Genomic DNA, 22,595 nt, shown 5'->3' with positions numbered 1-22,595 from the left:
AGGACTGGAATGAGTCGGAGGCGGTTTATCGGCTCTCTCCTGTTCAGGTGTGATCAGCCCCACCCAGACCACGTTCACAGTGGCGGCAGACCCTTACCTACAGTATGAGTTCGTAACCCTCCTCGGGAAAACGTTTTCTCCTGACGATACGTTTTCCCAGGCTCTGAGAGGCCATCGCCGTAAGGCGATGGCTGCTCCTTTTCTTCTCCAACTGCTAGTTCCACTGGGAAGGCGAGCCAGTATCCAATTCCTCCCCCATTCCCTCTCTCCTTACGGCTACGAGGGAAAGGGGAGGGATCCTACAGAGATTTCTCTGTAAGATCCCACGTTAGGGGCTGCGCTACCGGGGGGACCTTCGGGTCCTACCTGACGTAAGCCCCGGTCGTTGAGGAGAGATCCTGCCCCTTTCTCGATTTCTACGGGAATCGAGAGGTCCACCAGCCGATATCCTTTGACGAATTCGGTGGGGGGTTTCGCAGAGTGCTTAGAATTCTAACGGAATTTCTAGCGCACTCAGAGTGTTCGAGTTTTTTTACGATCTCCAAACACTTAGGCGAGGCCACGGTCCAAAGTGAGCGAGAATCCCCGATAATTGTTACACGGTAATCGGGAACCTCGCTTATGCTCGAATTCCTGTAATTTCTAGCATTTGGAAGAAGACTGCTGCTGAAAGAAGAGTATCTCACAGTAGGCGATTAACCTGGAATAGAGAAGAACGGACGAGAACTTCCAGTTTGGCTTGAACTATCGTCTTCGGTATTCTGTTCACCATTGAAGCTTTCCTTTGGGAAAGACTTCTCCTTCACTCTCTTGACTAGAGAACGAAGACGGTCGATCTCCAATCCTTATTCTCATTCCTCGAGAGGAAAGAATTTAGGATGGAGGTCGTGGTACAGAACCTACAAATATACTACGTATATTACCCTCGCGACATGATTCTTTTAACAGTTGAATTGTCCGGGGGGTAGGCGCATACCGTAGTTAACTCTACGGTTTGTGACCGAGACGAATTGTATCTTAATTGAACTGCAACTCGGGGTTGCCTGCAACCTCCCAGCAGTTATCAGTTTCGATTTTAGATACTTGGTATTGTCATGACACACCCAAAAATCAGCTTTTGTAATTTACCGAAACTCCGGTTTCGTTTAAATATAATTGCTCGAGGCGTATTTTCTTTATGCTCGATGGTTCTAGCCCGAACGCATTCCTTCGTTGGAATAATGGATTACCCTGGCAAAACTCAGGATGACGAGTCACCGAGAGCTAGCAGCTCAGTATCAGCTTAGGTCTCGGAGATGCACGGTCGGTTACGTCTCTCTCTCCCCTGGTTTGATTGACTGCCGAACCGTATCTCTGCCCAACAATCATGGACTTAGGTTCTCTGATTAACGGGGATTCTCCGAATAATGAAGGACCATCTACTGCTGTGATGCTCGATTTCATCGCCTTCGACATTGCGAGAATTTTCAACAGAGATATCTCTTCGACTCTTTCATCTTTCTGTTTACCGCACGGTAACAGAAGTCTGTACTAGTCTCCCGCAGCATTGCACCGCGATAATGCGAATGATTTTGGCAGACATCTGAGTTTGTCTTCAAAATATCTCGTATTCGTAGGTGTGCAATTATTCATTGCTCGCCCCGAATTAACAGATGTGTCAGAAGACATTGCCTACTCTCCGACCTGACAGCTCTACTTCCAAATGTTCAGCCCATGAGAAGCAGTTCTTCAGGCAGTATTCCCTGTCTCTTCATTACTGAAAAGCGCTCCGCTTTTATTGCAACTACGATCCTCACCGGACAGCAATGAATAGCGGTTAGCGTTCTCAGTCTTTGTAGCACAGGTTCGAATCTTGAGAATCCTTCTCTCGGTTCAGCTGTGAAGACGCAGGTTGCTTTTTCTGTACCTTCGTCTTCAACGACACATAGTGTTGTTTCTCCTTAGCTGAGTTTTTTCAATCAACTATACTATGAGATATCTTGCCATGAGGGACCTTGGTCTCTAGAAGGCAATTGACTTTCGCCTGTTGGGCACATGCCTTAAGAGAATCATCACCTCGCCTTCTGGCATCGGTGACGAACAAATTATTTGTTTAGTCTCTTGGCATAAACCCTTTTAAGGCGAAAGGTTTCACGTGACTTGCTCGGATGCTTGGACAACCTTGCCTCCTTCCAAACGCAGTCAGTCGGCAGCTGTCAGAGCTCCCGAGTCAGTTACGATCTACGCTGTTGACTTAGTTCGGTTGTTACAAAGCAATCATTACTTCGTTTTAATAGCTTGTCACAGGACCCATACCATCGACACCCACCATTGAGTGTCGGTGTCCTATCCACTACCGAGAAGAACTTCACTGCATGGGGATAGGAGAATGTGAGACACTTCGCTGCAGACGGATAGACCAGTATGGGTACAGGACATCACCGAAGTCGAGAAGAGGGATAGGTCATACGACCATTTCCCTTCTTTTCCTCTGAGGTAATTGCATGACTTTTCCTGCGAAGTCAAGCATCCAGGGGATGGGGATTCGTGACGCTCGATTTCGTACCGACTTCGTAGCGAAGACTCAGAACCCTTCGGTTCCTGACGATCGGTTAGAGTCCTTCACAATCCCCTCCCTAATGGACTTCACCGCCTCCGATGCGAAGGAGATGCTGCTTTGTCCTGTGAAAGCGCGACCGCGCTTTCTGAAGAAACTCGACATCCCAGGCTGAGTGTTGAAGACTCTTCGTCAGCACCAAGATGACCTAGAAGTACACTCCCTCGAGTTACACAAGAACTTCTCCGTGGCGCAGGTACTGAAGGCAGGGGTCTGGTACAACCAGACCACTGGCACCTCCTTCTACCTTTTGGATATTGCCCACAGGTCCTTGGATCGTTTTCCTTGGGACCCGTGTGGCTGCTCAACACGTTGTGTAGCTAACCAGACCACTAGACAGGTCTGAACAGCAGCGAGTCCTGGTGTGACTGTACGATAGATAAGTGAATGAGAGAGTGACTGGCTTCTCTTCCTATCTTTTTCTCCCCCTCTACCTGTGGGTAAGGGAGGGATACGGTCATCACCTTGCTGGAATAAGGACGAGATGCCGTGAGCTACTCGACAGAGCCCCATCCTATCCCTTTCACTAGGGATGGGAGCGAATATCCACCACTTCCTCCTACAAGGGGGGGGAAATGGATGCCCAACAAGAGACAACCATAACTTTATGTTCCCTCTTGCAAGTAGGAACTTGTTCTTGTTTGCTGGTACGAAGAGATACGCTTGCCTCTCTCTTAGTACTTGGTCCAGAGGTCTGACCATTGATCCTGCGGTGCACACCCCGATCAATCGGACAGAGGCTTGGATCCCTCCCTCGCTCTTACGACCAGGGAGGCATTCCAAGGTTGGGCGAACACCAGTCTGTTCACAAAAGACTCAGATTCCTCCCACCAAGAAGTGAGTCTTCCTATTGTAAAAGGACCTCTCCTCAGAAGGTTGTATGCCATGTCGGCAACAAATGACAATTTGTCCAAAATTGCATTTTTCCTAACTATACAAACCTGAGGTCCTTTTACACATAGTCCCACCTCATGCCACCCCTCACTCTGCAGTTTTTGCTTGGGCCAAAAGCAAAAGTGATTTGTTTACCTCCCAGTCGCGCGCGTGCGCCTGTCGGACAGCAGTTAACTACCGAACCCCTTGTTCGAAAGCTTACGACCTATCCAGCTGCCGCTAGTACCTTCCTATTGTAAAAGGACCCTCAGGTTTTGTATAGTTTTTAGGAAAAATGCAATTTTGGACAAATTGTCATTTTTAGCATTTTTATAGGGTTCCAAACATTCGCGGATTCTAACTATTCACGGGGGGGTCTGGTACGCATCCCCCGCGAATACGGGGGGACCACTGTATATATATTTAAAGTACCCACCCACCTCCCCTCAGGAGACAGTGGGAATAGAAAATCTGAATAGAAAATGGGAATGGTTCCTGATACCCGCCTCCCAGCGGCGGGAATGGGTACTAACCACCTAACTCCCACTACATGTGTCGTAAGTTTTAGAAATTCTGTCGGACTTCAGAGAATACAGCTATATATATATATCTGCCAGGTAAGTATGAACAAACTTTATTGTATCATAACAATATCATTTTCTGACAAATTGTTATTTTTCTCTATATTTTGGCATTTTTATGGGCTCCTCTTATTAGAAGGTTGTTACTATATGCTTACTAATTTTAACAGCAAATGGTTATTATAATCCTTACACAACAATAGATATAGATTTATGTGAGGGTATTATTCTCCAATAAATTTCAGTTATGTCTTAAAATACACAGGCATAATTCATCTTTCTGGGCTCAGCCGTGTCGCTCCGTGAAATAGGTTCTTTCAGCACTATTTCTAAGGTAAAATATTGCTATAATACCAGAGATTTATAGGTTTATAATAAAAGGAAATACTATGTACTACATTGTTTGAAAGTGCATTTTTTACAGGAATACAAACCTTTTATTTTTTGTATCCCCAACACTTTATTAGGCCTGCAAAGTGCCCTCTAATGGCAGTCAGATTATTCCAAGTATGTGTCAGTTTAAACACACCTATTAATTTATAACAGGAATTTTCAAATGTGCACATGTATTTCACCATTGAAATTACTGTAACATTAAGTTTTTATTCCTTGCTATCCACATAAAGTGCCTGTTACTGCCAGTATTACAAATCCCTCTTACCAGTAGCTCCTTATCAAGTTTACATTTTTACAGGCTTCCAGTCCAACCTTTGGACTAGATACGAACAGTTTCTTACTTGACTGGCACCTAGTGCTATTATCTCTAGTTCGCTGTCCTGGTGTCCTCCAAATTATCTTGGATAAGTTTTGAGCAGTAGTGCATTTTCACAATAATGAGGATTGGTTTGGAGTCTTTCTTCAAATTTCTCTGAATTATTTCTTTGCCAGTTGGAGCAGCATTGGGCTTGCTTTCCTTTGGAGTCAAGTTTCAGTCTAGTCATGATTGCTTGTATCTGAAAGTCAACTAAAACTTTCTCAAGAAGGTCCTATTCTCGTGACAGGTGTTGCCTATCATATTCTGTTAGGTGTTGCCTATCATATTCTGTTATGGGGAACAGGTTTCCATGCATGTTACTGATCCTTTGCTGATCAGTTACCAGCACTCTTCCTTTGTGATACCTCTGATACTGTGGAAAGGACAGGTCTGATTCCAGGACTGTGCTTTCAGATCTTCCGGAAATATTGTGCTCCATGCTAGTTCACATCATTTGTTGTCAATACTATTCTGATACATGCCTTGTCAAAAGCAGTTCTCACACTACAGAGCTAACAAGATTGAAGTAACTCAACACTTCACCACACGTGAGGAAGCTGAAGAGTCTGAAGAGCAATACTATGTGCTTTTAGAAAAAATTCCCCACAATAGAAAAGATCTAACTGTAGTTATAAAGAATATAGGCTTAAGGTTCAGCAAAGAACCGTTTCATAAAGTTTAGAACAAAATTAGGCTTAAACATAGCAAATGAGAAATAATATAAAATGCAAATAGGTGATATAGCAACGATGTGTTTATAGTACTAATGCTATGAATATAAATAAAAAGTACTGGCAGTCCCTGGTTGTCAGCGGACACGGTAAATGGCGATCAGATTTTAAGGGGCCATAACGTGCCAAGTTCTGGGTTATGGCACCAAAGTCGCTGACTGACTTTCCGTTAATGGCAGTACATATTCGCTTATCGGCACCGAGCTGAGAATGGAACCCCTGCCGATAACTGTGGACTGCTAAATCCAGGTTAGCAGGGCCAATTTAGAAACAATTTGATTACATAGCCTAAAGGAAAAGGGCTTCCCTTGACAGGAGTAGGATTTGAAGAATGGAGGAGTGGTGATAACAAACAAAGCTATTTATTAATTAATTATTTATTTTTTATTTTTTAATAAGTGAGATCTCTTCTTCCTATATTTCCCTCTATATACCTTAGCTTATTTCTTTCTTAATGAACACCATACTCTTTGAAAGCTTGAATTTCAAGTCAGTCGACCCTGTGGGGTTGTTCCACATGAATAGGGTTCATCTTGTGAAGAATAATAATTATAATATTATTTTGAATATGTAATAATAGGAAAGACAAGTCTCTTCCTAGATTTAACACATTATGGTAAATCTACAGACAACAGGTGACTCCTTAACATGGCTGTTATTAGAGGCACTATTCAGAGGAATGCCAGGTGAAGAACTCTTCCGTCTTTTGGCTCTTTTTTTTTTTTTTGGGGGGGGGGAGGGAGCTGCTGACTGCATGATTACACAAATGTAAATTGATGAGTTTGTATTAAAAATATAATTATATTTACATATTTAATTCATTCTAATTGTATGGTGAGCCTTACTATTTTTTAAAATGAGTATTTTGATGATTTCCAGGTCTATAGTGAAGTGGTGAGTTTGAAGAAGCAAAATCCAAATCTACTTGTACTTCTCTGTCTTGCAGAGGGATTTGAAAGTTTGGTCAAGGACCAAGAGGCAGTTGCAATGTAAGTTATGTTTATTTTCAGGCAGTAAATAGCTTTTGAAAATGTTTATTTACCTGGAAAATGAGAATTCTGTATCCATGTACATTATGTTTAAATGTTTAAAAATAAGGGATTTTTGATGAAGGAAAAATCTATTTCTGGGCAAGGGCCCGTGTCGCCCAGTGAAATGTCCCTTTAGCACACATTTCTAAGGTAAATATTGCTACATTACCAGAGAAAAAGCTAAAATGGAATGTCAGAATATTCTGACTCGCTCACCTTATATAAAAGGTGTCGGTATGGTTTCTGGGGCGAGTGAAACCACTACCACGGGTCTCTTACTGTTTAGATCCATCCTTCTACAAAATCCTCCTACCTGAGAAGGCCGATGCAAGGCCCGCACCCAGCTACTACTACTACTAGCGCTCCCGATGCCATCACGAGCGCCTCTAGCAGTCATCCTTGGAGTTAAACTGTCAAGCTTGGGCCCAAGGGTGGGTGTAAAGAAGGGTGGGATTTCACTGGGCGACACGGGCCCTTGCCCAGAAATAGATTTTTCCTTCGTCAAAATCCCTTTTCTGGGCTCAGCCCGTGTCGCTTTGTGAAATAGTACCAGAGAAATGGCCACAAGCTTGAAAGAGGATATAACATGAGTAAGGGAAGAATAAAAAACAATTTATATTTAAATACTATAATCTAGAAAACTTATGACTATAAAGATTATAATACATACTTAAGATTACTTATGATAAATTATATTAATCTTAGAACTAGACACAATTTAACAGATTATTTACAGGTGTGAGTAATCCTAGCATAAAAATAAGGAAAACATCACAATAAGTGCCCTTTTTGGCAACTAAGGCATTAAAAAGGAGTACATGGTTGCAGAATTGCAGGAAGGATGTCAGTGAGGCAGGTAGAAAGGAGATCTGGATCTAATTTACTAAACTACTTAAGCAGTGTCAGGGGAAACTGTGTTTCCCGCTGCCACTGCTGGGAATTTAAGAGCTTCTAAGGACTTAAGGTAGTGACGTTTGAATACTGTCGGAGATTTCCAGCCTGTATACTTTTTCAGATCATCAAAATTCATATGTTGAAAGTAGTTGATCGAGGTAGCTACTGCCCTAATGTGTGGCCGACTTTGGGAAACGAGTTTGGGTTGGCTTGTTTAATAAAGTATAGAATTTGTTGTCTAATACCTTTTAAGGAAATGGTGCCACCCTTTTCCCTTGTAAACAAAGGACCAGAGGATCTCATGGCTGTCCTGGAAAGATATGCTCGTAAGGAGGGGTCTTGAGGAAGAGGAAGGATCTTCCAAGGAGCCCATCTCATTGATGGATCCTCGTTTTTTAGCCAAAAAATTGACGATCTGGAGAGAGAAGAGCTTCTCCTGATGGGAGAAATTCTATATGACCGCTGAGTCCTCTAGATAGAGCCGACAGTTCAGATACCCTGGCTCCTGAGGCTAGACTTAAAAGAAATAATGTTTTCCTCAGGAGGGGTAAGAAATCACATGAGTTGTTATCAGTATCTGAGGCCAGTTTGAGAACATCATTCAAGAACCATGACACTGAGCTAGGCCTCTCTGCTGGTCTCAGTCTAGCACAGGCTCTAGGAGTAGATGAAAAATAAGAGTCTGTTAGATCTATTTTAAAACCATACTGGAATATTTTCTTTGGTGCTGATTTAGTGGTAGTAATAGTACTGGCTGCTAAACCTTTTTCAAATAATGATATGAAGAAGGAAATAGCCAGGTTGGTAGTCATGGTTTGAGGTTCGGTCCCCCTCAGAAATTTGGCTAGTTTCTTAACGGCTTAGTCATATTGACGAAGGGTCGATTCTCTTTTATCCGATTCTAGGAATAGGACGTTTTGAGGATCGATATTTGCATCCCTTTTAGCCGCAAACTTCATGAAGTCCATAAAGTTAGGGTTTTGAGAATTCCTGAGGAAGCGAACACAGTCTTCATTTGCACTACTTGAGATAGCTTGGGATTGGGAATCCGTTGAGGTCGGAGACCCAATTCCAGCAGGAGTGGGAACCAGTTGCTCTTGGGCCAATTGGGGGCTACTAGGGCAACTTGTCCCTTGAAAGTCCTGAGTTTGCTCAGAACTTTCAGTAGAAGATTCACTGGAGGAAAGATGTAGATCTTCCATTGATTCAATTCTATGGCCATGGCGTTCGTGGCATAAGCCAGAGGGTCCAGGTTGGGAGCCACATAGCAGAGATGCTTGTGTTTCGACTCTGTGGCGAAAAGATCCACCTGGAGCCCTGGAACCTGCTGGCAGATCCAATTGAATGAACGCCTGTCCAGAGACCACTCCGACTCTAGAGGGACTGAGCAAGACAAGGCATCTGCTATCACGTTCTTCACTCCCGCTAGGTGAGTGGAGGACAGGTGCCATTTGTACTTGATTGCCAGAGAAAATATGACTATCATGACATGGTTCACATGGCTTGACTTAGAGCCTCCTCTGTTGATGCAGTGTACTACTACTGCACTGTCTAATACCAGCTTGATGTGAGATCCCTTGGCTGGCAGAAGTCTTTTCAGAGTGAGGAATACCGCCATAGCTTCCAGCACATTGATATGGAGCCGGCGGAATGGAAGGGACCAAGTCCCTTGTACTTTTTTGTACTGAGAGTACCCTCCCCAGCCGCTTAGTGAAGCATCCGTATGGATAACTAATGCCGGAGGAGGAAACTGGAGAGGAATTGACTTTGATAAATTCTTGACCTCCACCCAAGGGCGGAGACGTTTGCGAAGTATCACCGGGATAGCTGACAATTTGTCCCGGAACTTGTTGTTTGCTCTCGAGCGCCAGACACGGTTTATGTCTTTTAGTTTTGCCTTCAGCAGAACGTCTGTTACTGAGGCAAATTGAAGAGAGCCTAGGATCCTTTCCTGGCTTCTCCTGGATGTCTGTTTGCACTTGAGAAATTGCTTGGTTGCCTTGGCTATTTCTTTCCTTTTGGACGACAAAATTGATAGAGTGTGGGAGTTTAAATCCCACTGAATGCCGAGCCACTGAAAGCGAGAGTCCGGTGTCAGCCTGGACTTGGTCTTGTTTATCTGGAACCCTAGATGTTCCAGAAACTGTATTACCTTGACCGTTGCTTTGTGGCACTCTTCGACGCTTGTTGCCCAAACGAGCCAATTGTCCAGATACACAACTACCATTATCCCCTGGGACCTGAGTTGTTGAACTACTGTCTTTGCTACCTTCGTAAATACCCTGGGAGCTACGTTTAGCCCGAAGGGCATTACCTTGAAGGAGAATGCCTGGTTCCCTAGCCTGAACCTAGGTACGAGCGGAAGTGTCTTGCCACTGGGATATGATAGTATGGTCTGTAAGATCAGTAGAGGTGGTGACGGCCCCACGGGGAAGTAAGGTCCGCACCTGCGAGATAGTCAGCATCTTGAACTTGTCGCAACGAATGAATAAGTTTAGACGGGACAAGTCTAGAATTATTCTTCGCTTGGTTGAGCCTTTCTTTGGCACGCTGAACAAGCGACCTTGAAACTTTAAATGCTTGACTTTTTACACTACTCCTTTCTGATGGAGCTCTTGGGCATACTCCATCAATTCCGTTGTTGGTTGTTGATAGAAGGTCTTGGATGGAGGGGGACCTTTGGTCCAACTCCACCCTAGGTCCTTTGGACACAATGCTCTGTGCCCACAGTTGCTGAACCCCCATCTGTGTCGATAAAGGAACAGTCTCCTCCTACCTGAGGGTTCTCACTAGCTTGGGGCAGGTCGAGATCCGCACCCACCTTGTATGTGCTTCCCCCAGCTGGTTGCTCTTCCACCACCTCTCTGGTGAAAGGTACCCCTAGCCCTGCTGCCCCTTCCGAACCTATTTAAGAGTTGGAAAGACTGGCCCTCAAACACTGGTTTGAAGGGACCGGGGAGGACAGCGAAGGAGGCAGCAAGCTTCTGACCCTGAGGAGAAGCCAACAGCAGAAATTGCTGTTGAGGCTGGGCCTTTGATGTGGAAGGCTGTGCCACTTGGGAAACTAGCACTGCATGCACTACCTGCTGTTGTTGGGGAGCCTGGAAAGGCTGGAATTTCCTAGGCTTTTTAGGTTTTCTGGCTGATGAAGTCGACTCCGGCTTCCTTTTACCTGAAAGACCCCAACGGACCTTAAGACTGTGGTTGAGTCTTGTCGCTTCGTAGTGCACAGAGTTGACAACCGATTCTGGGAAAAGGTCAGCGCCCCAGATCGGAGCCGTCAGCAACTTGTTAGGTTCATGGCGGATGGTGGCTTCCTGCAGAATATGTTTTCTGCAGTTACGCCTCGCCACTACGAAGTCATACAAGTCACTTGTTACGTAGTAAATGTGACTTGGCTGTAAGTTTGAACAGAGGCTCGTTACCATAAGTAATGGCCGAAACCTCTGTCATAACCAGGGTATTGAGAAACCTGCCTAACCTGGTTCTTGTGTCGAACTCAGCCTGGATGAGGTTGTCCGGGAGCCTGGGAAGCCTTTCGCTGAATTGTGTTATTGCACAATCCGGCTTTAGCTTCCCGACCGTGAAGGTGGCTGGAAGATCTGCCCAAAGATCTTCCATACCTGGAAGGAGGAGTGACGTGGGCTCCGTTTCCCGGAGCTGAGGCATCGGCTCGTCTCTCATTGCGGCCTGTAAAGTCAACTCCGCCACCTTTGTGGTGAACGGAATGGGGGTCTCTCTGTCCACCACAAATATGGTAAAAGCGCTCTTGAACGCTTGCATCCTGGTGTTGATGCAGTCCCATTCTTCCAGGTTTCTCAGCCAGTCCCGCTGAGCCTGATCCCAACCGAAAATTACGGTCTCTTTAGGGATCTTATCTTCCCTCCTCATAGCTGCCTCCGTAAGGCGGGCGTAACCAATGAAGGGGGGTTGCAAGTTAGCTGGGTGGAACTCGAAGTCCTCAAGCCTTCGAGTTCCACAATCCGCCAACCTTAGCATCCCGTCCTTAAAGGGGGCATAGGACGAGATCCTCCAGGGATTACTCGCCGTATAAGGAGGGAGGGTGTTGTAGTCCGGCATGGCTTGAGCTGCCACACCGGGCTGAGGAAGAGCTGCCATAGGGTTTTCCCGGAGACCTGCGATCAGGTTTTCTTGACTGGCCAAGGCCTTTCCGAGGATTGTTCCCGGATCGACTGGCCTGACTCCTCAAAGGAAGACGAGATGTGGGAGAGCATCTCCTGAAACTTGTCTTGGACTAAGTTTCCCACTAGACTCCCCATTTGCTGCATGATGTTTGCAGTGAAAGCTTCGGAGTCGAAGGAACTAGGTTCCTGCTTCCCGCTGGGAGTCTTAGGGCGTGTCCCCGTAGAGGTTGAAGGCTCAGGATCAGACGGGAGCTGAGCCTTGTCTCTGGAGGACTTGCCTCTGGACCCTTTGGAGTGAGAAGACGACTTGGGTTTCTCTACTCCGGGATGGTGAGTCGGAGTCTTATGAGAACCGCTAGGAGCCGTCTTCTTAGGCAGCGTCTTCCTCGAGGCGTCTTTATTTCTCGCTTTCCCTTAACTTTAGGGATAGCTTGGGTGGACTTAGGTCTAACCGAAAGTTCACCCTCCGAAAATCCTTGGAAGGAAGAGGAAGAGGGGATAGGGGAAGACGTTCCAGAATGGCCCAAGGGTACACCTTGAGTCCCTAGCAAACCTGCCTCACCCAACGTCCTACCTGCTGCCTCTACCGCCATGGGCTCGAGGTCCAAGTTGAGAGTTGCTACGTCTTCAATGATCTCCGTGTTTCCAGGGTCCGCCAAGGCTTGAGCCACTTGATGCTGGATGGTGGCGATGTACGGGGCCGCAGCTTGCGGGTCGACGTAGGAGGTTGTCTTTCCGCCGGGAAAGATCAGAGCAGCCATCTTCTTGTCGAGGATGTAGGGCTGCCCCTTGGTGATGTTTCTCCCAAACCCGCCAACCCAGGCTTTCAAGGTGGTTGTAGCAGCGTCCCTGACCGCTTGAGCAGCCTGAAAGAGAGGGTTAGTTTAAATACTAAGCTAGAAAGACTAAAGTATATGATTCATATAGATATATCACTTATTAGGACTGTATACATATAGGCCAAATTTATACATGACAGTTGTTCTCCGGAAGGTACTTACTCCGGAGGTAACCTGATCTACTAGATCGTAACAGATCAAGCAACTCTCGTGGTGCCAGACTGCTATGTCTCCGTAGCGGATGGCGCAGACAGCATGGGTCCGGTAGACCTCGTGCCCACAGGGGTCCTGCAGGACAGCATTACAGCCAGATTGCTGGCAATGGGTGGCCTGTAATTGAACAGATACATGAGTACCGACACTAACTAATTGGACTAAGTCCAAGAAGTGATATATTATGACACCGGAGGACACCGGAGTTATTGACATAGGGATTAGCCTCCACTTGCTCTCCTGCCGTGAGTGGTGGGTGTCCGATAGAGCTGGTAAACTAGCTTCAGTGCGTCTCCGGTGTTGCCGGAAGACGGAAATTCACCAAAACAGTAACCTGCCTATACGCTGGAGCGAGGAGTACGAGGACAGCAGGGAGGAGCATGGGGAAGCTAGTAAAAAACTAGTCGGGGGAGCGTAGCTCCGCCGTAACAGATACGCGTAAGGCAGGAGGAGAACCCGGATGGGTGAGGGGCGGGAACTCAGCCGACTTAGCGAGATAAGGTAACATGTGGGGAAAACATGCGGCGGGGCTTCTCTCAGTCACCACACCTGAGGTCTGGCCGCCAGAGGGACCCACCGCCGGAGCGGTGGGGAGGGTGGTGACTCGGGGTGAGAGAGAGCTGATAGGAAACCGAGGAGGTCCGAGCGCAGCCGAGCCGGGTGGCCAGCCGAGACCGACCACACGGGAGACCCCCTCCTGGTACCGAAGAGTGAGAGCAGTATGAGCTGAGCCAGCCTCGGATGTCCCCCTGCAGACTCCCGTATCCCCCCCGTGGAGAGGGGAAGAAGGGAGGGACCTCGGATGGTTGCCATGGGCAACGTGAGCGAGCGGTATTCCCCCCTGGGGGGGAAGGAAGCGTGGGGAACAGTAGCTGGGTGGCTCGTGGCGATCGCCTGGCTCGTCGTGAACGTGGTGAAGACCACGCGGTAAGACAGGCCAGGTGGTCTGAGGTGGCCTAGGCTACCTCTAACCGTCTCAAGGCATGCATCAAAATAGCCTAACGGAACACAGGGAAGAGGGAAGAGAAATAAGCAGAACGAGAGAAAGCAAAGTCCTGGAGAAGCTAGACGAGCCAACCAAGAGGGCGAGGCACGCCTAACAACTCGGGGAGCTGGGTCCATCTGCCGATACGTAGGGAACGGAGGGCGGTGGGCAGGACTAAAAAGGAAGGGCAATGTCCTAAAAGGAGCCTAAAAAGACCTAGACAAAGGAACATGCATGCATGAACACTGAGCTAAGGAGCGATGTAGGCTACGAGCTCAACAGAGCTTAGGAATCCCCGTGAAAAGCTAAGCATAAATAAACATGGAAAAACTGCACAACGTATAAAAATGTAGGCATATATACTGCTAAAATTCAAGCTACAACGGTATGGGAGACTGAAGAAGCATGAAACAATGAAACACATGGGACGAGCCGCCTGAGACGGCTCTATAACCAGGCTGAAGGAGGCGCCGTCTTATAACCTAAATAAAAACGGTTAAACGGGTCCCTGGCTGGCTAAAATTAAGTGAAACACTTTAGCAGTACTTAACTTAGCTGCAGCGATGGCTTGGAGTTCCATGGTAAGGATAAATCCAGAAATCAGAGCACAAAACACAGCGAAGAAAAACATGTGTGCGCAAGATGGTGCTAACGAAAAGGATGACCGCTAGAGGCGCTCGTGATGGCTTTTGGGAGCGCTCAGTAGTAAGTAGTAGCTGGGTGCGGGCCTTGCATCGGCCCTCTCAGGTAGGGGGATTTTGTAGAAGGATGGTTTCACTCGCCCCAGAAACCATACAGACACCTTTTATATAAGGTGAGCGAGTCAGAATATTGACATTCCATTTTAGCTTTTTCTCTGGTAATGTTAGCAATATTTACCTTAGAAATGTGTGCTAAAGGGACATTTCACGAAGCGACACGGGCTGAGCCCAGAAATCTACTTTTTGTGGTACTGTAACTTGTGATATACTGTAACATAGTAAGTAGTGGCTTCATTTACTTTTCTTGAACTTTTGCTATTCAGATGAAAAATAAATTACTCTTTACCAACAACTTTGGAACATGCACTGCGCAAAAACACATCCAAATACCGGTCCAAATTGTTGTATTTCATTGTTTATTTGTCAGTTTAGCTTTACTATTATAAAATTTACTGTGGAGTTTTTGCAGGGCTTGGAATGAATAAGGCAATTTACATGTAAAACTCTCTATGTGGAAAAGTTGTAACTTATTTTTACTACTAATGTGTTTCATCTCCTTTTCGTTGATGTTAACTGCATTTGCATAGGTGGCTGAGACCTAAATCTGTATTTGACATATTTTATTTCAACATTCTTCATTCATTGCTAATCAAATGCAACATTTTTGTTAGAATTTGTACTAATTTTTAGTAATATTCCAGATTTGCATTTAATGCTTACCAGTTCCTTGTAAGTCATGGTTTTGATGGACTAGATCTTGACTGGGAATTTCCTGGGTGGCCTGCTTGGAAAAAAGATAGCCGTGAGAGGGAGCAGTTTACTTACCTTGTGCTGCAACTTAATAATGCTCTTAAGGTGGGTATGAGAGTTACGTGTGAGGTGTGCTTGAAAATGTGAATTCCATGCAGGTTGCAAGCTTTATGTTGTCACAGTTGGCAGCTAAGATCCAGTAAAAAGAATTGTATTGCATTTTTAAAATTCATATTGTTGTTATAGTTTGAGGTATTTGAATAAGTGGCTTTTTTTATTCTGGAAAATTTTCTATTTGTAAGAGAATGTTAAGCACAAATAACTGCTTAGTCCTTGCATTTTTTAAATTAGCCTTTCCATTTTTCATTAATTTTATTGGTCCTTTTAACATTTAAGATATATGACCTGTGCTTACCATCATTAGGATCTCAGATCTGTCAGTTATCAGTGTTGTGTATGTAATATATTTCAAGTGCTTGAATAATAGGTTATAAAGTTGTAACATTACAACCCATTTAATGATTTCATAGCCCAATTTTGTGGTCCACACAATCCAAGGCACTTTCCTCTTCTCACAAATGAAAGAATAGCAGTAGCTCAGGGATAATGGTAAGAACTCACCGATATCTGTGACATTATTTTTGGTTTTTTATGGTTGCCTTGGCTCTTCATTCATCCTTAATTTCATTCCATCAATGTCAGTATCCTCCTTCCTTGTGGTCACTTTTAGCCACATTAATTCACTGTATAGGTCCTTTTATTTTTTGTCATAAGAGGGTTTTTTTTCTTTTTTTTTTTACCCTGCTGAAGTTATAAATTTTCTTTCTTTCTGGTTTTGTTTCATAGTTCTTGTTCTGCCTAGTGCAAGTTTCAGGTTTTTTTTTTTTCTCAAGTTAATTTTCTTGGGTGTTTGTAACCTGTATAAATATTGTTTGTGCAAGAATTTAATTGAAGATTTAGAAGTAAGTGTAGCTGAAATCCTTTTGGATTTAAATTTTCATTTGGTATTTTGGATTTTGTGCCGGTATCATTAAGAGGCCCTTCGTGTCATGCAGTGCTGGAAGCGATGATGATGATGATGATGTAGTGTTTTGAGTTTAATTTGATGGATAAAAATTGGCTTTTTAAATTTGTTTTCTTTAGGAGCACCAGCCTGTCATGAATGTAAAAACTTGCGAACAACTCTTGATCCCAAATTTTACACCCTAATATTCAACAGATATTTATCTACCAAATTATAAACTACAACTAGTTTCTTATTTGGAAAAATGTTTATTGTTTCTTCAAGACTTGCATGAAGTTATCGGTTTCTTCTATCAAAGAGTATAAATCATCACTGGCCCAGTTGTTTGAAAGTACGCTGATTGACTTGGGTCATCATAAATGAGTTAAGATGAATGTGCCTGAACCTCAAGAGTTGTAAACAAACATGCTGAGATTTAACCCTGGTCCTCCCTGTAGGAGGGTAGGCACTGTAGACATTACTTTAGGGTCTTTGCAGTGTCCCATCAGCCGCTAGCTGTAACCTCTTTCTTTCCTTTTACTGTAACTACGTTCATATTCTCATTCTTTCATATAACTTTCCACCCTCTCCAACAATTGTTTCATAGAGCAACTCTGAGGTTCTCCTGTTACACCTTTCAAACCTCCTTACTGTCAGTTTCCCTTTCAGCACTGAATTCATAGGTCCCAGTGGATGGTGTTTGGCCAAAATCCCATATTCTATTCTAACCCTGTCCTAAAATTCTTGTGTGGTCCAGTATATAAACCTTTAAAATGTTATTGTTAGTATACAATAAGGTTTTGTACATACTTACCTGGCAGATATATACTTAGCTTTACGTCTCTGACGTCACGACAGAATTCAAAACTCGCGGCACACGTGACAGGTAGGTCAGGTGATCTACCTTACCCGCCGCTGGGTGGCGGCTGTAAGAACCAATCTCCCTTTCCAGCCAGAATTTTTCTCTTCCACCTGTCTCCTGAGGGGAGGCCTGGGCGGGCCATCAATCGTATATATCTGCCAGGTAAGTATGTACAAAACCTTATTGTATACTAACAATAACATTTTTGTACATGAACTTTCCTGTCAGATATATACTTAGCTGATTGACACCCTTGGTGGAGGGAAAGAGACAGCAATATAAATATGGAAAAAGGGGAAAACAACACTAGTTGTAGGATGTAAAATACAACCTTGGTTCTTACCTGTTTAGGCAGAAGACTTCGTAGTTACTGTCTATGAGTCTGCGTTGCCTGAAGAGTTTCAGCGAGGGCGTGACCTACAGCTGACAGACTCTTTGGGTCTATCAAAGGGATTTGGTTATCCGCTTACTTGATAGAATCCGAGCAGGATCTGTCAACGGGGATTCGCCCACTTATATGACAGAACCTAACCACTATCATTGCAAGGAGCTCAAACATAAACCGATCACCTAACCAATCTAATCATTGTTAGACCTACAAAATGAAAGACATGCCTACCCGCATGTTCTTTCAAACAACCAAAAACTTACAACCTAAACAAGGGGGAAAATATACTACAAACAAAGGATATTTCTCAGCTCCCTGCCCCAGCACCGAATCCGCCGATACGTACGGGCCTAACGCGAGCATTTCATACGTAATTTTGACATCTCTCAGATAGTGGTTTTGCGAAGACTGAGTTGCAACGCCAGAATGTTGCCTTCATAATATTACTCAGGGATATGTTTTTGTTGAAAGTTAATGACGTGGCAATAGCTCTACCTCATGAGCTTGACCTTAAGAAGTTTGAATTGACTTTCATCACATATCGCATGTGCTTCTTTCACCAGGCTTCTGATAAAGAAAGAAAAGAGCGCATTCTTCGAAAGAGTCCTCCTTGGATCTCTTACAGAGCAACCAAAGGTTGACATCATTGCCCTTAAGTTTTTTCTTTCTCTGCAGATAAAACTTTAAACTTCGTACTGGGCAAAGTGACCTCTCTGCTTCCTCGCCTACTAATGCAGACAAGCCTTGGACTTCAAAGCTCCTAGGCCAAGGATTTGAGGGGTTCTCGTTCTTAGCCAAGAACGAAGGTAGGAATGCACAGATAGCTGCATCTCCTCTGAATCCCACATTTCCTTCTAATGCATGGAGTTCACTAACCCTCTTTGCGGAAGCTAATGCCATGAGAAAAAGTGTCTTCCTCGTGAGGTCATCTCTAAAAGAGGCAGACTGAGGCGGTTCGAACTTAGGGGACCTCAGGAAACGTAGCACTACATCCAGGTTCCAACTCGGAATCTCTGGCGAAACCTTTTTGGATGTTTCAAAAGATCTTATTAGATCATGAAGGTCCTTGTCTTCTGAAATGTTTAAGTTTCTGTGCCTAAACACTGCAGACAGCATGCTACGATAACCTTTAATGGTTGATACCGCAGTCCACTTTTCTCCCTAAGGAAAAGTAAGAGTCTGCTATTTGGGTTACAGAGGTACTGGAAGAGGAAAAGTGATGGTTCCTACACCATCGTCAAAAGACGTCCCACTTCGATTGGTAGACTCTAAGGGTAGAAGGCCTTCTTGCTGCTGCGATAGCCGTTGCAACTCTTGCAGAAAAACCCTCTCGTTCTGACCAAACTTTTGACAGTCTGAAGCCAGTCAGATCTAGAGCGGGGAGGTTTTTTGTGATACCTGTCGAAGTGGGGTTGTCTGAGCAGATCGATCCTCTGTGGTAATGTTCTCGGAAGATCTACTAACCATTCCAGTACCTCTGTGAACCATATTGTGCGGGCCAGAACGGGGCTACCAGCGTCATCCTTGCTGCCTCCGATTCTGCAAATTTCTTGAGAGTCTCTCCCAGTATCTTGAATGGAGGAAAAGCATCATGTCTAGGCCCTTCCAATCTAGGAGAAAAGCATCTATCGACACTGCCCTCGGGTCCGATATCGGAGAGCAGTAGTTGGCTATCCTCGCATTCTTGGCTGTGGCGAAGAGGTCTATATGAGGCCTGCCCCAAAGATTCCACAGGTCCTGGCAAACATCCTCGTGAAGAGTCCACTCTGCAGGCAGGACTTGATCTTTCCTGCTTAGGAGGTCTGCTCTGACGTTCTTTTCTCCCTGTACGAACCTGGTAAAGGAGACAAATCTTCCTTTCCTCTGCCCACAGCAGAAGTTCTTTTGCTGTCTCGTACAGGGAGAAAGAGTGAGTTCCCCCCTGCTTCCTGATGTATGCCAGGGCCGTGGTGTTGTCCGAGTTGATCTGTACTGCCGAAGCTAGGACGTGGGGCTCGAAAGCTTTCAAAGCTAGCCAAACAGCCATCAGCTCTTTTTTGTTGATGTGCCAGGTCACCTGTTCTTTCTTCCAGGTGCCTGACACTTCTCTTGAGCTGAGCGTTGCTCCCCAACCTGTTTCCGACGCGTCGGAATACAACACTTGGTTGGGGTTCGGAATGTGAAGGGACATCCCTTCTGCAAACCTGAGAGGGTTGGCCCACCAAGAGAGGTCCTTCTTGATTTCTCTTGAGATCTCGAAGGAGAACTCTAGGTTTTGCGAACGACACCTCCAGTTTCGATGTAGAAAGAACTGGAGAGGTCTGAGGTGCAACCTTCCTAGAGAAAGGAATTGCTTACCAACGAGGAGAGTGTCCCCAAACAAACTCCATCCACTCCCTCGCTGTGCATACGTCTTTCTCTAGGAAGGCTTTGACTTTCTCTGACCCTCGGGCTATCCTTTCTGGAGACGGAAAAGCCCGAAAATCCAAAGAAGCCATCCGAATCCCCAGATAGATACGATCTTGACTGGGGATCAACTGAGACTTTTGAAAGTTCACCAAAAGTCCCAGAGAACTCGCCATGAAAAGGGTCTTTTGTAGGTCCTCCAAACATCTTTTCTGTGACTTGGCTCTGATTAGCCAGTCGTCCAAGTAAAGGGACACCCTGACTCCCTCCAAGTGTAGCCATCTTGCTACATTTTTCATTAGTCCTGTGAAGACCTGAGGGGCTGTTGAAAGGCCGAAACACAAGGCCCTCGAACTGGAATATCCTTCCTCCCATCATGAACCTGAGGTATTTCCTTGAAGAAGGATGGATAGGCACGTGGAAGTAAGCGTCCTGAAGATCTAGGGACACCATCCAATCCCCTGGACGAAGGGCCGCCAACACTGAGGATGTCGTCTCCATGGCGAACTTCCTCTTTTCTACAAAGAAATTCAGGGCGCTTACATCCAGAACCGGTCTCCATCCTCCTGAGGCTTTTGGAACTAGAAAAAGGCGGTTGTAAAAGCCCGCTGAGCATGGGTCGCTCACTAGCTCTATAGCCTCTTTCTCGAACATTTGTTCCACTGCCTGTGTTAAAGCGAGGCTCATGATGGGATCCCTGTACCTGGCCACCAACTCCCTCGGAGTCGTCGTCAACGGTGGTCTTTCCGTAAAGGGAATCAGGTATCCTTTCCGGATAATCGAGAGGGACCAGTTGTCCGCTCCTCTCTTTGCCCAGGCTTCCGAGAATCTTAGAAGCCTGGCACCTACTGATGTCTGGAGGACTACTTCCCTACTTCCTTAGCTCTGGAAGAGCGTGAGAAGGATCTACCTCTCTTAAATGGTCTATTACCTCTAGAGGTAGAGGCTCTAGAAGGAGGGCCCCCTCAAAAGGGCTCCTGTCTAGCTGGAGTCTCCTTCTTAGTCTTCGTCTGGAAGGAGGTCTTAGGTTTCCGTGCCGACTGAGCGAGCATGTCCTGAGTCGCCTTCGCAGAGATAGATCCTGAGATGTCCTGGATTATCTTCTTCGGGAAGAGAAGAGGCGAGAGCTGCGAATACAGAAGCGAGGCTCTTTGAGCATGCGAGACGGACTTTGTAAGAAAAGAGCAGAAGACTGATCTCTTCTTAAGAACCCCTGCTCCAAACAGGGAGGCTACTTCGCTCGATCCATCTCTAACTGCCTTATCAATGCACGTTAGAACACTGTTGAGATCTTCTGGCAAAATAGAATCCGGGTTCTGAGTCGTTTTAGCCAAAGACCCCCAAAGACCAGTCAAGGAAGTTGAAGACTTCCAAGACTCTCAACATTCCCTTCAACAGGTGGTCGAGGCTCGTTCATAGCCCAGGTAGTTTCTTAGGCAGACAAAAGAGCCGAGCGTCGTGCTGCATCCACCAGTGAAGAGAAGTCCGCGTCTGCAGATGACGGAAGACCCAGGCCTAGGGGCTCTCCAGACTCGTACCAAAAACCTAGTCTGCCCGTAAGCTTGGAAGGTGGGAAAGAAAACACAGTCTTCCCTTTCTCCTCCTTAGAAAGCAGCCAATCACCAAAACCTCTCAAAGCCTTTTTCATTGAGATGGTTGGCTTCATCCTCACACAAGAGGAAACCTTCGTCTTCTTAGAAGTCGAGAATAAAGAGAGAGGAGACGGAGGAGCGACGGGAGTAAGGGAGTCTCCAAACTCTTGAAGAAGGAGATCTGTAAGGATCTTATAGGACGAAACCGAAGAGTCCTTCACTAAATCCTCTTCTGAAGGTTCCACTTCATCCACCGAAGAACCCTCTGCTTCTTTACGAGAGCAGTTGGACTTCTCTAAAGAAGTGCGTCTATCTAGGAGTGTCTGGCAGCAGCCTGGCGCCTATCAGGGGAAGCGCCAAAGCTTCGGGAGGAGTCCTCCTCGAATGAGTCCCCATTTCCATACTCTGATGAGTGCGTCCTCTTTGATCCTTAAGTCTACTCCTAGAATCCCGGGAGTCCAAAGGGGAGCGCCTGCTAGGAGAGGAGAGCCTACTATGCTCAAGGCGCTAACAGGATCCATGCGCTGTCCAAAGGAGAGCGGCTGCTGGCGAACTGCGCCTACAATGAGGAGAACGCCTACTAGGCTCTTGGCGCCTACTTACAGGAGAGCGAATCCCTGGAGAAGATCGCCTACTCGGAGCCGCGGCGTCTACCATGCTCCACAAACTTAGATCGAGACTCGTGGGTCTCTGCAAAAGGTAGTCTCCCAGACGAGACAAATCTTTCAGGCTCTACACGCCTGTCCTGAACAGAGCGGCTAATAGGAGAGCCGCGCCTATCAGGAGAAAAGAGCCTATCTTCCGCACCGCGCTTGGAAGCGGGAGAGCGTCTACTTGGGGAGTAGCGCCTACCAGCTCTAGGGCACCTAACCAAAAGGAGAGATCCTGTCTCTTGAAGAATCCATGAAAGAGGAGGCTCTCTTATCCGTAGATTGAAGGATCTTCGGAAAGGAGCGAGAAGACGAAGCTGTAAGCTTGTCTTTAGATGAGCGCCTACTAGGCGCTAGATCCCTTTCTACTGGAGAAATGAAGTCGCCAGGAGAAAGCTTCTTGGGCGATTGTCGCCTGGAAGACGACAAGCGTCTGCCGAGGGAAGAGCGCCTCCTTCCATCCACTGATACAGGAGAGAGAGCCGCCTCTGACTGAGAAGGTAACGCAGGCGAAGGAATCCTAGACTTCTTGACGGGGAGAGAGACGTCTTTCTTACGACGCGTTCCTCCAGCCAAGGAGCCCGCCAGCGCCGAAATCTGAGCTTGCAGCCCCGCAAGAATC

The 22,595-nt window shown here is 45.9% G+C and overlaps 1 pseudogene; it reads left to right on the top strand.

Annotated features, from left to right (window-relative positions):
• LOC135213733 (chitinase-3-like protein 2) overlaps window positions 1-22,595 on the top strand; it is a 239,599-nt pseudogene that overhangs the window by 203,860 nt on the left and 13,144 nt on the right.

The sequence above is a fragment of the Macrobrachium nipponense genome, chromosome 43 (genome assembly GCF_015104395.2).
Source record: "Macrobrachium nipponense isolate FS-2020 chromosome 43, ASM1510439v2, whole genome shotgun sequence".
Classification (NCBI taxonomy): Eukaryota; Metazoa; Arthropoda; class Malacostraca; order Decapoda; family Palaemonidae; genus Macrobrachium; species Macrobrachium nipponense.
Note: the sequence above shows the minus strand (reverse complement) of the source record. Positions and strands in the feature narration are given on the sequence as shown.